Source organism: Oryzias melastigma, linkage group LG3, assembly GCF_002922805.2.
Source record: "Oryzias melastigma strain HK-1 linkage group LG3, ASM292280v2, whole genome shotgun sequence".
Classification (NCBI taxonomy): domain Eukaryota; kingdom Metazoa; phylum Chordata; class Actinopteri; order Beloniformes; family Adrianichthyidae; genus Oryzias; species Oryzias melastigma.
In genome coordinates this window covers 32,875,667-32,891,656 of record NC_050514.1, presented here as the reverse complement: position 1 = coordinate 32,891,656, position 15,990 = coordinate 32,875,667, and the positions used below count along the sequence as shown (strand labels likewise).

The 15,990-nt window shown below is 39.4% G+C and overlaps 1 protein-coding gene across 4 annotated transcripts in view; it reads right to left on the bottom strand.

Annotated features, from left to right (window-relative positions):
* Positions 1-15,990, bottom strand: part of si:ch211-186j3.6 (neural-cadherin) — a 482,505-nt gene that overhangs the window by 363,829 nt on the left and 102,686 nt on the right. The window lies entirely within an intron of this gene.

Here is a 15,990-nt window from a genome sequence, read left to right as displayed (position 1 = left end):
AAAAAAAAAAAAAAAAAAAAAAAAAAAAAAGATTTTCTACATTCAAGGTGAATTTCACAATGTGATCATTTTGAGTGCTTATGGTGAATGTTTAACCTTTTGCTGAAGAGTGCAGGATGTGAGGTAAAACATCAGATGCATGAAGCCTTACAAACTACTGCCCTACAGGTGGATACAGGCTGTCGGCAGGTGAAAAATCGCAAACGTACGGGGCGAGACCGCTCAGTTAGCCTGAAGAACCAAAAAGTTCAAGCCCATTTTTTTCTACGGTACAGTTGTGAGCGACTAGTCAATGCCTGAGCAGGCTGTGACCTCTGCAGGCCACAGCGACTCTCTGTCTACCCGCCAGCCAGACATCCGGGGCCGGCATGGTGGGTGCCCTCATGGGCTCTGCGACTGACTGGCGACTTGTCCAAGGTGCACCCCGCCTTTGCCCAATAGAAGTCAGGACTGGCTTCAGCAACACCATGGTCCCAAAAGGGATATAGTGGGTTAAGACGATGGATTAAGACGATGGATGGATGGATGGACGATGTTGGATTTGAATTCCACCTGCTGATCGAGTCACTGAACAAATCACATGCCTAAAGGTGAGTCCCTGATTGGCTGATCCAACATAGACAAAGTTCAGATTTTTTTAGCTTTGTGCGCAATGCAGTTCTCAAATCACGATACTGCTGGACTGATGCGCCATCCCTCATGCCAAAGGGTGTCGTACAGATTTTTCCTTTTTTTCAACCCCTCCCAAATCTTGTGGTTTGCACAAGGAGTCCGTTAGTGCTGTTCACATGATAAGTACATGTGTGCACTTCCCGTGTTCAACCTATTAGAAATGAGATAAATGAAATAATCTGAGCGTAGTATTTGTGCACCGCCAGTAAGGAGCCAGTAGTCACACCTTACTAATGACTAGAGAGAGGTGTAAAGATCATCTGGACTTCATAAGTATGGGCAACTTACATTGGCCTTGCAAATACTTCATGTTATGCTTACTCCAAAGACAATACAGTGAACTCTTGTTTATATTTTGGTGCAGATTACATAGTAAATATTACCTACAGTAGTTGGAACCTGGTGTTTAATGGTGTTCAACCTTTCTTAGAAAAATGAGTTCAGCATTTTAGAATAACACAAATCTGATTGTGATCAAAGATTTGTGTAGATTTGTCAAACTGAAAGCTTTTTGTCCAGGAGATTGGGCATGGAGATTGATTACCAATTGGAGTGCAGAACAGTTTTCTGTAAAAAGTATGCAAAATGTCACAAAAAAAATCTGCAAAACCATGGAAGATAAACATATGTTCCATTTTCATGGCGTTCCTTGAGGTGGACAGACATACGAACTGCAGCACACTCCCTCTACAACCTTTCATGCATGGTTGTGGACGACCCAAAAACCTGCAGCACCCTACGGGTACCCGCCAAAAGGTGCATGTGAATAACACTTAACCGACCCTCAATAAAAAGAAAAGTTGCTTCCCTGAAATCTCAATAATTTTGAGAGGTTATAAAAAGAAAGCCACCATTGTCTGATCAATTTTACTGACGATCTAACAAAGATGAAATCTACCTTTGATAAGATAAAAACAAGATGACAGGAACAAAAACATGTCAGCAAATATTCCCCATTTAATGCATCAAACCTTCATTACACTTCAACCAAGGACAGAAAGTCCGGCGTGATTCATTAGGCGGATGACAGCATGGCGCTCCACCACAGTCGGTGAAGGTACAAAGCGTGTGCGGTTACAGAGCCAATTCATTTAGATACTGATAAAGGTTTTTCTTTTTTAATTACAGCATCGCGTTGATGGCTCGGTGACATTTAAAAAGCCTCTAATTATTTTGCACAGGGAAGGAACCATTAGAAAGTGCTGAACTGAAAGAGAGGTTGAACTTGGCTTTTGGTGTCATTCAAAGTTCAACCTGCAGCTACAGACAAGAGACAATTAGAGGGACTCTTTGACAACTCCAAAGAACAGAAAGTACAAAGTTCTTCAGATGTGCAAACTTTGTTATCCAAATCAAAGAAATATTGATTCTTCTTTTTTTTCCGTGGGTCAAATATGCAGAGACTGAATATTTTAGTGGACAATTCTTTAAAATGGAGAACAAATGAGGGAATCTGTCGCCTGCCCTACAGTCAGACACAAGAAGAGAAGTGCAGCTCTTGTGCGGAAGCTCCAGCTTCAGATTTATGAGACACCAGAAACAGATAAAACAGGATTACTGTGATTTCCAGAACCTGTACTGTCAGCCTAAGCTGCAAATGAAAGCTATCAGTGAGACCTTAGTCACATGCATCGGTAAAGGGGTTGACCTATAGGGGTGCTGTGGGTTTTTGGGTTGTCCGAACCCGTGGAGGGTCGCATCTGAAGAGGAGCGCAGATGAGTCTTACAGTGCCATTTAGACTTGTACAACCACATTAAGGGACGTCATGAAAACGGAACATACCAATGTAATCCTATTTCATACATTTCCCCTATTGTGTTTTTTTTTTAGAACATAACTCCCACAATAAATGTTGCTAGTAGGCTGCCAGAAGTTGGAGAAAGTGTGGTTCACTGGGGTTCTGCCCTCTATTTTCATTCGGTCTATTCTTTATCATCTATTTTTTATTTAGGTCGTCATGCCTCTGTTTGGTGCAGTGTGATTCATTTGTTGTTCGGAGAGATTCCAGATTCCAGGTGCCTTGTCTGTGCTTCTGTTCTTGCCCGTGGACTTCACCTCTGGCTCGTTTCCCTCCCCCAGCGGTACCAGCTCCATCTGGATGAAGCTCATCTGCTACACTATTCAAACATGTAGTTGTAGAGTTAGATGAGCTAATTCTTCTTGAACAGTCCTGGTACATCGCCCATCCATCCTGGGATAGGATCTCTCGTCCATGTGGACATCCCTCAAGTTTCTTTTTTTCCCTGGAATCAGTTTTTTTTAAGGACTTTCTCCTAACTGAAAAGGAGGGTCTAAGGGCAGGGATGCCCAGTTTAGTTTAGCAACCAGCTATTGTTTATACTGACATTATGTTTTTGTATAATGACCGGTGTGAAGCCCTTTGAGACACTGTATTGTGATGTTGGGCTGTATAAATAACACTGAATTGAATTAAATAAATGAGGGAAGAGTGTATTTTCTATGTTTTAGCTGTAACAGAGGATTGGCAAGGCTACTGGAAGCAGTACGGACCTATGGGTGATGTTGTGAAACGGTGCCATGACAACACACTCTAGTAAAGGACTCTACAACGTGCGGCTCCAGAGCCATACGTGACTCTCTGGTTAAAGAAAAATAAAAAAAAAAAGTTTTTACATTTAAAAATTAACTGTAAAGTAAAAAGTGAGAAAGTAGTAGAGGAAAAATATGCAAACAAACTCAAACTTTAACTCATAAAAAACAGTTGTAGGACAGTACTACAAGCCAAACTACAACACTGACAACTTTTTGTGCGTCCTGTCCTACAGAAAATCAATGGACGTCAACAAGTACTTAATTAATTAGCTCAGATTTAATTTTGGTTTGTAAAATTTACCTTTGATGCACCAAAAATAGTAAAATGATCTGTATTTCTATTTAATCACTGCTTAAATTACACTTGCTGCATTGAGATAATCATATGTGACAGGGTGTCTTTTTTTTGAAAGGAACTCACATGAACTTCTGTCGATTTTTTTTAAGGCAATTGTCTTTTAATATTTATGCTTTATTCATGAAAAACAAACAACAGTTAATTTATATTCATCACAGTAGTAACAGTAGCATAAATACAAATCAGTGTCTTATTCTTTTAGAGGGTTAAGAAAGACTTTGTGGCTCCTACTGGGTTGTATTCAGTGAGAAATCAACCCGAATGGCTGTTTCAGAGTAGAAGGTTGTAGCCCTCTGCTCTAGTCGTTAGTAGGGTCCCAGTTCTGTACCCCAATGACCTCACATGAATACCCGATACATAAGTATGAGTAGAACAGCAATAGGATGTCATTAAAAACTACTCTGTCTAATGTCCTTATTTCTAACAGTCAGGTTGTGCACAAGCAGCCCACACTTATCACATGAACAGCACTAACAGGCTCCTAGTGCAGTCTCCATAATTTGAGAAGGGTTAAATAAAATTAAACGTTTATTTGACACGCCCGTGTCTCATCTATTTCCCCCTAATTTATTATTTTATGTCTTGTAAGTGTTTACTATGACCTATCGTCTGCAGCATGGACGTATCCCATGTTTAGGGTCACTAATTGGTCTATGACCTTGATAAATGGTGCAGAACCTCGTACAGGTTTGCCCATTTTTCAGCCTGTATCCACCCATAAGGGCACTTATGACAACAGCTTAAGTCACTGTGTATATTTATTGTTTTAGTAGAAGTCTGGCTCGCTGCACTTGTATTTAATTTCAGTTCCTGGCTTTATCTGTTGTGGCAAGCATGCAGTTAACCCTCCAAATAAAAGGTTTGTAGCACCATGACTTATTTATGCACTTACATTTGTGCTCTAGTGATCCTCACACCCCTTACCTACTTTTCTTTCTACTCCTGGTGTTCTGTATTCAAATCACACCCTTGGTTTTCACCCGGTCAAAAGTGTATTTCTGCTCCGTCTGTTTCTCTTCCATCACCATTTCCTAGCAGATTCTCTGCAGGTCTCAGCATTCATTTCTGTCTCCAACCCGTTTCTGCCCCCTGATGCTACAGTTCATTCTCCAGACAACGTTTCTGCCCCCAACCGAGCTCTCGCTCTCGGATCTGTTTGCTTTGTGGATTTGAGTTACACTGTTCTTGTATATCATGTTTCTGGATTTTTGTCTGCCAGACTGGAGTTGCCTGTAATTTGTCTGTCGCACCTCAATACACTCGTAAATCTTTCCTCCTGGTTGTGTGGACTGTCCATGCGCTGCTCACTACTTACCTAAGAAAAGCACCAAGAATTTGTTTAGATGTAAGGAACCTGTTTTGTGAGATACATTAGCATTTTTTTTTATTTATTTTGAGCCTGAGCACACATATATACTTACATAAAACCATACAAAGTACACATTTAACCACTATATTTTAAGTGTTAAGACACACATACACATTTCAAGACTTGAATATCAATAATGTACTTCTTTTTTTAACACGTACATTATTTTTCCAGCTCAAAACAGGGATGGGATGAAGAAAAAAATGAATGTTCCGATCTCTAAATAACTACTATTTTACAATTTTACTAATGTGACAAATTTATTAATTTTCAGATTATTTTAAAGTCATAATTAGAAAAAAAAACAGTAAAATATTGTCGGGTACTGTTTATCGGGTTACGTATTTATCATAACACATGTATCGCAATACATATCGTATTGACAGACTTCTAGCAGCAGCCTCAACTCCAACTCTTTTTGGTTTGCAAATTAAAACTGTTTTGATGATTATGCTCTTTAATGCACCGTAATGCAAAGTTAAGTGCAATCTGTTCAACATATGCAGGGGGAAAGACTTGGAGCTCTTCCTAGGCAGCTACTAAGAATCAATTTGTGCTTCTTGGCTGATGTTGTGATGGATAATGAGTGCTCAAATGCCACTTGCTGTTTGAGGCCCTTTTGCAACAACATGCTGAAAGGCCATATTCAGAAAATCATCATTTTTTCATGTTAATAAAAAACTGTTTTTTTGTTGAAATGGGGAAAAAATTCAAAAAACCTTAAATACATAAATTTTTTTTGTTTTCAGAAACATATTGGAGCTGAAAAAAAGGGAAAGTGCTGCACTTTTTACCCCAAAACATGCTCCAACATGACCAAATCCAACAAAAAGGGTAGGAATTATGTATTTTTATTTAAATTGTATATGATAAATTCAAAATTTACCTCGTGAATGAGATTACCTGATTCATTTTGATTCAAACAGATAATCATTTGTTAACAAAGTGCAGTTTGTTCAGTGACAAACGTTCATATTGTAGCCAGCCCACCCTCTGAAAAACACCTATTGCATATTCACATTAATAGCACAAATGCAAGTGCCACCTACACTTCAGAGCCCGTCCACACGAGGATATGTAAATGTGTCTGATGAGACTGAGGAACGTGTGAAAACAAAGTGGATTAATAAAAAGAAGGAGCGCCGAAACCCCTTAAAGAATTGAGCTTTTTTATGAAAACCAGTCCACTTTCTCCTCCCTGATTCCCCCTCACGGTAAAAAGGATGCAATCAGTGAGAAAGGACGGCATCCGACGGCAGCGATGCAATCAGACAATAGATGCAGAATGCAGTGGGACCAACAGAAAGCTCTTCAGATGATAGGAGGAATAAGAGAAGCTCGTACTCGAGCCAAGCGATGGCACCTGGGGCTCTTAAGTAATCAGACATGCTCCCCATTAAAAAAAAGAGCACAGCACTTTGAAGTTCAGAGGCGACTGCTGTAATGCTCTGCACCACTAGTGGCTGATATTATTGGAGAAGACAGATAAAAGGTCTAGAGAGATTTTGAAAGGTAGACAAGTGATGTTTAACAAGGCAATCTACAGGGCAAATGGTTCGATGTCCCCTGACCGAATTGACTCTTCATCCCTGGGCGAATGGAGGCTGGGATCTCATCACACTTGCTGAGAACCACAGATTGATCCTCTTGTGTGAGGCCATTAACTGTCTGAACTTGGATCAATGATCAAGGAGTTTATTTTTTCAAACTGTGAAGAAGAGACGTGTTAAAGTTGTAGGAAGTGAAACTTGTATTTAGGCTCACTATGTAGTGCCCACGGAGTGCTAAAAAGTGCGTACTAATGACTCCAGGGAGCAGCTCGGGGTCAGAGGAAAAAGAGCTCAGCACTAGCACACAGAGAGCTGTTTAGACTCATTCATTTATGGCGGTGAATGCTTGTCAGAGGGGCATGTCTGCTCCTTCACCTTCAACCCTGGAAGAGGCTGGAGAGCCGAGAAATGAACAGAGAAGCAAAACCTTCAAAGATGGCTGCCCTTTAAGTTGCAGAAAGAATAGCTTTCCGCTGCTCCCGCCACATCTTCTTCCTTGACAATAAAGCTTCAAGTCTTTTTAAAACGAGTCCACAAACCTCTATTTCAATCTGACTTCTCTGGTTTTATCTTCCAAAAAAATCAAACATACGCTGTCCCTTTGATGTTCTCCTTCCTGATCCGATCCGGCCTTATCATTCCCAGATAGAATAGCATCTTCAGCTCTGCTGCCTCCAGCCTCACTGACACTCAGCCTGTTAACACGCACATGTCTGATAATCATCACATTTTTAAAGTGACCATGTAAACAAGATCATCTAAAAACTGAAGTTATCTAATAATTGGAAATCCAATCGGGACGTGTAGATTTATCCATGAAATATTAGCCTTTCCGGCATATATCATATTGATTTCATAGACTAACATCTGTGTGTGTGTTAAGAAAAGAAGAGAACCAGAAGATGTGGAAGATGTGAGACCTCAGGTAGCATTGAGTATCCAAGGAAACCCCTTATGGAATGCAAAGGGAAGATATTTTAAAAGATTTATTAACATCTAAAGTGAGACCACTGTCTACAAAGACCATATTAACAAATTGTTTACAATCTTAAATGTATGAACTATCTTTATCAACATTATATTGGGTGTTTTGCAGCACCTCATCTAAAGTGTTACCTTTAGATAAACTTCCCGTTCCAGTATACATGTACATAGATTTACTACTTGCTGCTGATTTGCTGGATCAGTTGTGTTCGGTCAATCAGAACCTCGATTGCTCTGATCCAGAAAATTAGAGGTAAATAGAGCTTGAGAAATGGAAAACAAGCAGGGTGCTGGAATGCAAGCATGAGCTTTGCATTATACCCATTCTGATGATTGAAAAGTCTTGGCTAATGGCAATGGCTTTATCTATTTTTGCATTGCCAGATTGAAAAAAAAAACACCTGTTCAAATAATGTTACTTTAAAAAAGCTTTTCTACTTAGCTACTGATTCACATCTTATTTTGAAAAAAAAAAAAGTGGAGTAAATACTTTTACAATAAAGGTTAAAAAATAAAAAAGGCAGACCTTAATTGCTGTAATTTCATGCTTAAAAGTGTCGTTCCACCTGCAAAAATCTGCTGGCATCTTCAGCCGATCACTCACATCTCTAAGACCATTGCAGTGATGAATGACAGTAGTGCAGCCATTAGCAAGCGCGCTTGACACAGAGAGGTCATGCTGTAATGTAGATCCCGACGCGGCGTGGTTGCGCCATCAGTCACGGTTGGCGGATGGGAAACGAGTGGGAGATGCTCGGGCTTCAAACAGATAAACGACTCCACCACTCCACAGAGGCAACCATTGTTCTGCTCCGGACCATTGCTTTTCTGCTTCCCTCAATAGCCGGTTTGGGGAGAAGTGGGTTTTTAAGCCAGAGGTGGTGGTAGAAGAAAAAAAAAAGAAATAGACACATACCAGAACAGTCAAGAATTGTGTGCGAGCATACATAGCATTTATTTGCCCACTGCAATTTACTCCTGACAAGTTAAGGAATAAGTTGTCAAAATAAATTGGAATGACAAGCAACTCATTTCACACAGAGGGAGGAGAGAGGGAAAACGTCAGGACAATGTGAGATGGAAGAAAATAAAGATGAGAGAAAGGGGAATTTAACCGAGGAAATGCAAAAGGAAAGACGAAGCAGAAAATGAGAGGAAAAGAAGAAGACATCTGAACAGACAGGAGAGCAATGACTTTCTCCAAAAGGTCAGTTTCTCCTCTCTTCATTTGTCACTTTGATTGAATTTGCCAATTAGCCACAGAGTGCTACACTCCCAGAGAGGATGGGAAACAACCTAATCAGAGCTGTGGAAAAGATAGATCAAGATGAGCTGGATAATTTCAACCGTGTATTGTTGCAACATATTCATTCAAATTACTGGAATGGAGCTCCTTTTTTTAACTTAGATGAATGAACGAAATAGAGTCAAGTTGTTTAGAAAGAAGACATCCAATGCTATGGAAAAAAAAAGAAAAAATAAAGAAAAAATAAGTCAAAAAGGAGAAGCAACAATGAGAAAGATGGGGAGACACCCCGGGCCCCAGGAAGTTGGACAGGAGATCAATGGCGAGAGGATGCAGCCTGACAATGCAAAATGGCACAAGAAGGAAAGAAATAAGGAAGAGCTTCTCAGAACAGAATGCAAAAGTAGGCTCGGCGCCTTAAAGGGATGAGCTGTTACAAAACAACTGCTAGCAAATGTTAGATTCAGCTGATGTACAAAAAAGGGATTCTGCCAGAATTAAAATTAGAATTAATGAAATGGAGAAGAGTTGGGTTTAAAATTGTCAACAGAGAAGAGAACAGTGAATTAAAGAAAAAGAAAATGTGGATTTTTTTTAACAAAGTTCTTCTAACTTTGGAAATAAATAACCTTAAATCACAAACATCTAAAAGTTTTCTACAAAAAAATGTGTATGTTTAAAAGTTAAATTATTTCACAGTGAGCTATTTCTGTTCATTCATTTAGGAACTGACCTACATATCAGTTCAGATATGAATGTGGGAAACTTAAAAGCATATTACCCGTACATCACTACATCTCCTAATGGTTGTGCATTTTTTTTTTAATAGTGGTTTTATTTATAATACATAAAGTTGGGAAAGCAAACAAACAAACAGCAAAACCAAATCTTCACAGTTAAAGCACAGCCCTTAGAACAAAAAGAACATGAAAGGCATACAGATGTTAAATTATTAGTTCAACCTGTAATATTTCATAATTATGATTTTGGTTGTGCATTTTTAAAAAGAATTAACCAAAAGTTAAGCACCCAGACTTAACAAAGTTAAGCCCCCCAGAGTGTCTTGGCTGCAGACAAGTTGGCACCAAAAGTAGTAAGTGTTGAGAAACAACAAGAAAATCTTTAAGAAGATTAACGAAAAAGTAAAAAGAAAAAGACTGGGCTCACACTGCATCTGGTCACTCACTTTAGCTACGGTCCTGCTACAGTCACAGGATCTGATGTCGACCTCACAAGACTCCAAACTCAGGTAGATTTCACGTAGAACCCGCCATTTCTTTAGGAAGTACTAGTAAACAAACAATCATTTGTCGTGATTTTGGATTATATTCACAACACGTTTTTTTCTGTGTGACTCATCTTCATACAATGGGTAAGCCCATTCTAGTACTTCTGACAGGAAGTTTTCCCCACATGGATAAAGTATCTAAACTGCTTAGTGTCCCACTATCCACCTACTTCTAGATTTGACACGTCCTCAACCAAAGGGTCAACATAGAGCATTACAATTCTGTCTTACTTTAGCCTGAGCACTGGCGGGAAGAATCCAGGCAACCGGATCCCACCACACATCTAAGAAAACCCAAGAAATAACATGAAATTGACCAAGACTAGCCCCCCTCAGTAGATTGCAAATTCATCATTATCGTGATATTGGTCTGTGCAATACATGTATCGCAAAAGAAGGCATAAATTAAGATAAATGTCTACTTTAAATGTTTACACACATGCTGAATACAAACTTATGGCAGCTTGAAGTATTTAACAAAATTAATAGTCGGTTTTACACATAATGTTAAATGTCTCTGTGTTGTCTTGAGGCAATTTTTGATTTAGTTATTAGGTTAATATGTTGATAGAGGTTTATCAAAAAGTTGAAGAAAAAAGAAACAAAAAAAAATAAAAAAATAGAAAAGTAAATTTACCGGAAATAACAACTTCCGGTTTCATGTCATCAGAGCAGGTGAAATCCAGCATGTGGTTTAAGATATCTGTCACTACCACACTGAAGCTCTGTCAAGGCAACGCTGTAAGTTTGTCATGTTGTTTATATACAGAATAACATATTTTTGTTTTATTTGTTTAGGATTCGTACGTTAAAGTGTCGATAAAATACTGTTATTTTACTACATGTCATGTTCGATTTTTTTATATTTGTTACAGTTTCTTCCAAACTGGAGAAGAAATTAAAAACTCAAAACATTCCTTCTTTAATGGCTTATCTATGTGTTTAAGTGGTAAGATAACAGCCTCCTAAATGTGGGTCTTTTTGAGAATAATTCAAGTTTGTTGACATTTATTTAAATAAAACTGTTGCATTGAAATGGAAATTTGATATTTGGTTGTCTTATCATTGAGAGAGTGATTGCCAATATTACACATATTACTTGTATCGTGAACTGCTAGCATGGCTACAACAAAGGTCGCTCTATGGAACCCCAGATGGGATTTCTGGCGCCATTATAAAAAAAAAAAAAAAAAAACAGAAATCATTTGAGAAAGTTCCAGCAGGCCAGCCTACTATTGTCAAAGAAGACAGTTTGGTTTTTGGTCACATGTAGAGGCTTGGATTTAGAAGAGTTGGGTTACTCCATGCAGATTTGCAAACTGCATCCCAGAATATGCTACAAGGATGATAAATTTTAGCTGCCGGCTGACTTGTACCTTTTGTAGATTTCCTTCAGTGAAAAATGGGCCTTCTTCATCATGTATCATCAAGACAAATGCTCACTTTTCAAAAGCAACAGGAAAAAAATGACACAAAAACCGGCACATTCTGGTAAATGAGGCTCCAGCATGAATTAAAAATGAAAAGATGTCTTAAAATTAATTTAAGATAACAACAAAATCTAAGACAAGATGAGAAGGCGAGAGTGAGGGGAAAAAAAAAGATTAAAAGCTAAGAATGGAGACAAGAGGAAAGGAAAGCTGGATGAATAATGGAACAAAGATGTAAAATCTGTGTCATTATTCTGTTTCCCATATCCACTCTTGTAAGAGCACCATCAGATCCCGGATCAGACACAAACCAGAGCGAGAAGCCGGAGACAGGCGAGAGGCACGGAGCAGAAAATGGGATTCATCAAGTCATCGCTTTCCTCCCTTCACTCAACTATCCATCCACCTCCCATTTCCCCTGTTCTCAGTCATTGGATACCATCAACCACACACACACACACACGAGCAAGAAGTCATTTATGGGCACTAAGCATTCCTGTGATCTCTCAGTCTGTGATATTGATCTGCCACAACTGGCAACACACACACACAAACATACAAACAGCTACCGGCTGATAGGAGGAGGTTGATGACAGTGACAGAGGGGCCGCATGCAGTTGTGGTTAACAACCAGCTCACAGATAGTCTGACACCTGAGCGTGTGTCTGTGCCAGATTAATTACAGCTCAGCATTAATGTTGCACGCTCACGCAGCCTCGCAGGCTCCGCCATTCAGTCGTGTCCAAACACAGACATCGCTTTCATCTTTTTCATTTTCCTCCTCTTGCGCACGGATGCATTACAACAATTAAAAGTGTGGCTTTGCTTGTTCGCTCTGTCCCCCCCCCGCCTGACACGGGCGCGCAGCAGTAGTCGAGGGCGTGTTTTTAACGGCGCTCCAGCACCGCGTTAGCAGATTACCGCTCGGGGCGTGGATGCTCGTTATCACGCGTACGTGCACAAACTCATCCTAAAAGAAACGCACTGTGAGTTGTTTATGTGCTTACGGGAGACAGGTCGTTCTATGACACCTCCAGGCCTGGAATCAGATTACTCTGACGATGCAGTTTGGATGACAGGAGTGTTTTTGAATATGCAGTTCTGTGCTGCAGTACATAATTCTTACAGTTCTCTTATCACTATTACTCAAGTATATGTTGTCTTCCTGTATTTGCTGCTAAAGGGAGAAGCCTTACACGCAGGATGCCACCAGAATCAATCTATAGCCGAAGCGGAAATTTCATAACTTTAGGAAACCCTTTCAAAAAGGATATTTGAAAACTTTTCAGAACTATAAGCTTTTAAGCTTTTGAACGTGAATAAACTGTAACTGACTAGCAGTTTAAGGTGCAAGGTGAGCTTCAAATCGTTTTCAAATCGCTTAATCGTTTTATTTCTTTCGTGTCAATATTAACAATTGTTCACATTTGTATAACTACACCCATTTACCTGCAGAGAAAAAGTCACTGAAATGCTGTTTTTTCTCCCCGAATCAGCAAACTAGAGCCACAAAATGCAGTTTTTTCTCTGTGAATCAGCTAATTAGAGCCACAAAATGCAGTTTTTTCTCTGTGAATCTGCTGATTAGAGCCACGAATTGCTGTTTTTTTCTCCCTTAACCCTTCTGCTCTCCTTGGTTTGTTTACATTAAAAGTGGGGTCATCTGGACCCCACAAGACAGTGCGCTGAACGTATTTTTATCATTGATTTTTGAGTTTCACTAATGTCTATGGCAGACATAAAATACTGTCCACCTTTGTCCACATTTGTCATGGAAGAAATCACATTTCAATATGTGGTTGGAGTCATCTGGACCCCAAAGATAGGGGAAGGGTTAATCAGCTGATTAGAGCCGCGAAATAACTTTTTTTTTCTCTGTGAATTAGCGAATCAGAGCCATGAAATGCCAAATTTTCTCCCTTAATCAGTTAATTAGAGCCACAAAATGCAGTTTTTTTATCTGTGACAGAGCATCACGAAGGGTCGAAAAAAGAGAGAAAAAACAGGAAAAAAGGTTGAAAGCTATAAAAGGGGGTTTCCGGGTGAGGACTTCCAGCCCAAAATTTCAAGCGCAAATTATGTTTTTTTTTTTTTTTGCGCCCGGCTCCAACATGGGGAGGGACTTCCGGCTATTAATTTTCAGGCGCCATATTTTTTCTCTGTAGCCAGATTCTCTTGGCAAAAGATGCTGCAGATCCATCTTTGAACGGACAGATTATACAAGAAAATGGTTTCAAATCCACTATTGGAGGCTTAGTTATTACAAGTGCCTAATCAAATGATCAAATGATGATTTAGAGAACCATTTCAGAAACTTGAGCTTTAAAAAAATCTTGAGGGTTGCACTCTGAAATCAGAGACGCACCGAGGATAATAAAAGAGCCATTTTTGAATGACTAATACGTAGGAAAAGATTGTCTAATCAAGATTCTCCTGTGTTGGTGATGGCTTTAGAAAAAAAAGGTAATGAACCTGCCCGTGCCAAGTGATTAAGCTATTCTCACCTCAATGTTAACAAAGGTGCTCTGTGGTCGGGAACAGTACAGCCCAAAAGGGTTTGATAAAAAAAAAAAAAAAAAGTGAGACTAGGTTCAAGAAAAATAAATTAACAAACTTAATGAAAGTGAAGTTTCACACTAAAATGAATGAATCCCCTTAATGATGTTTTCCTCCAAAAAGACACGAATCCTCTCTGAATAATGAATAAAACCCAATACCTATTTCTGTAGGATTGCTTAGATTATAGTTCCAATGTTGACAAAATGCAGAGAAAAAGAGGGTTTTAGACAAAAAAGACACTAATAGAAATGAACTGAATATATTCCCAGAACTTCTAGAGCTGCCAGGCATGAGGTCTTGAGATGGATGCAGTGAACGAAGACATAAAGGTAGCTGGCATTAGAGTAGAGGACACAGAAGACAGAGTTAGGGTCAGGGAAAAGCCAAAAGGAAAAGAGGAAGATTGGCAGCCCTTCACATACAACTCTTTTTCACATTTACTTCAGCTTTTTTTAACCAAAGTATTTGTAGAGTCCATTAGTGACAAAACATAGTTTATTGCAGGCACAGAAATGGCTGCTTGTTCGACTCTCGGTCCATATCAAAGGTTCATAGAGTAAAATGCAATGGATAAGATCAGAATCAGGTCTCAGGGAGGAGCTTTGACCGTTGCTAAAATAACCCTCAAAGTAAAACTGTCTAAATCAAAAAGCCATGAGAGTTGAGAGAGTCCTTCAATCAAGTCAGACAGACAGTGGGTTCACAGTGTTTTATAAAAAGAAAGAGTCCAAATTCATTCACTACTCTACAGTCAGTGCAATATAAAGTCTCATTTCCACTGAGTACGGTCCGATATTTTGAGTGTTTTCATTGCTAAATGGGACTATTAAACCAGGGGTGTCTAAAACCTTCTGCTGGTTTTCCAGAAACACCTTCCTTATCTGCTGTTGATCGCATGGATCAGTGTCTCTATCCAATAAGGAGTTTCAATGACAGGTTAGTTGGAAAGCATGTAGGACATCATCCCTCCTGGTCTGGATTAAACAATACCCAACCGTACCTCTTGGGGCCACTATCAGTTGTAGGTCCATTGAAAAGTATTTGGTTGGGGCGGAGCTGCTGTGGCCACCCATTGATTGGCATAAAGCGATGAGATTAGAAAGCGCCAATATATCGCTTATTTAAGATAACGTTTCTAACGTTTGTAAGCATTCAGTTTTTTGGTGGTTTCCTGTGTATTCTTTTGGTCATGAGTATTCTTTTTAGTTGCCCACAATCTTCTTTCAAACAACATTAAAATCCTGTTATACACGATGTACATAAAGTAAAACGATACAAAGACGAGCGGCTGGATGACCTCTATTATTGTTGGTTTTCTAGTCCAGGATGAGGGGAAGAAGATGGATGGATGGATGAATGGATGGATGGGTAAAAGCACGCTCAGTAGATTATCTCGCGCTATGCTGTAGCTTTGTTTGTTTACAACAGAACTCACTACTTCTTCTACCCCTGTTTCCGGTATTTTAGACAGTTCTGTGTGGTCTATGTAGACGTTTCTTATAATCCTCTGCAGTTTTTCAGGGCCCTTGTACAGGATTAAAGACATTTTGCACATATAATTGCAGCACACGTTTCTGTGGCAACCACTCTCACCAATCAGGAGTGAGCTTGATTGAAGGCCACACCCCTACCACTTGAAAACGAGCCACACAAGACCCGTCACTCAAACGTTTCAAAGAGGGACCATCAAAAACCACCTGCTTTTACCGAGGCATCTGATTGGTCAATTTATAGCTTAAATAAGTTTTAATAAAGAAAGATAATTTTAAAAAAGGGGGATTATCAAGAACACGTTAACTGAGTAATAGTTTTCTCAAAAGGAATCTATGGGATTTTGTCTTCTTTGAACCAGGGTTCACTTCCTGTTTGGAACGTCAAAAGGGGAGGGGCCACTGAGTTCGGCTCTCAGACACAGTCTGATGGTCACACTTACAATTAAATAGCTAATATTTTTGATCAAGATAGTTGTGTTTGAAAAAT